The sequence below is a fragment of the Arachis ipaensis genome, chromosome B03 (assembly GCF_000816755.2).
Source record: "Arachis ipaensis cultivar K30076 chromosome B03, Araip1.1, whole genome shotgun sequence".
Lineage (NCBI taxonomy): Eukaryota > Viridiplantae > Streptophyta > Magnoliopsida > Fabales > Fabaceae > Arachis > Arachis ipaensis.
This window is the reverse complement of record NC_029787.2, coordinates 9,895,053-9,895,901: the sequence shown is the minus strand read 5'-3', so window position 1 is coordinate 9,895,901 and position 849 is coordinate 9,895,053.

Sequence of the window (849 nt, the reverse complement as noted above, 5' to 3'; positions counted from 1 at the left end):
AATCAATTTAAAAGTAAACAACATAAGTTATTTATAATTTTAATATTATTATAATTATTTGTGTATTTTATAGTACTATAAAAGTAAATACAAAAAAGTATTGAATTATTAAGCATAAAGTTGATTGATGTAACTTGATGTAACTTGATGTAAAACAAATTATATAAAAGTAACTTGGTACTATGACCGTGACTATGGGACTTGCTAAGGTGGAGAAATCTACATTGTTATTCTTAGGATTTATTCTTATTGAAAGCGGTTCACGTATATCATTGTACTTTAATAGAATATTATTGTTTTCATCATTTCAACCAATAAAAATTTGTCATAAAATATAACGATGAATGAGATGAAAGGGAGAATTTTGTAGGTGAAATTATTTGTTTGAAGAGCACAATAGAAAAATAGTTTGTACTTTCCTTTACCAACATAATAAGAGATAAAGTTGCTATCTTCTCCTTTAATACTTTAATCAATTTGTGTTGAAAAGAGTTAAACATTGTGATGAATTAATATAAGTCGGTCTCTTTTTCACTAACATTTTTGTTACAAAATAATTATTATTTTATTTAGATATTTAATATAATTAAAATAGTATTTAATAAAATATTTTTATTTAATAAAATGTTACACACACATATTATTTAAGCTTTTTTAATATATATACAATTTTTTTACAATAAATAAATATTTAATTTAGATATTTATTATATCTTTATATTTTAAAATATTATCTTTATAAATTTATTTTATAACATTCATTTTAATATGAACTTTTATATTTATCATAATCTAATAATCTCAATAAATAATATTCACCGAAAGACCAATATTCAAATTTTATTTTTA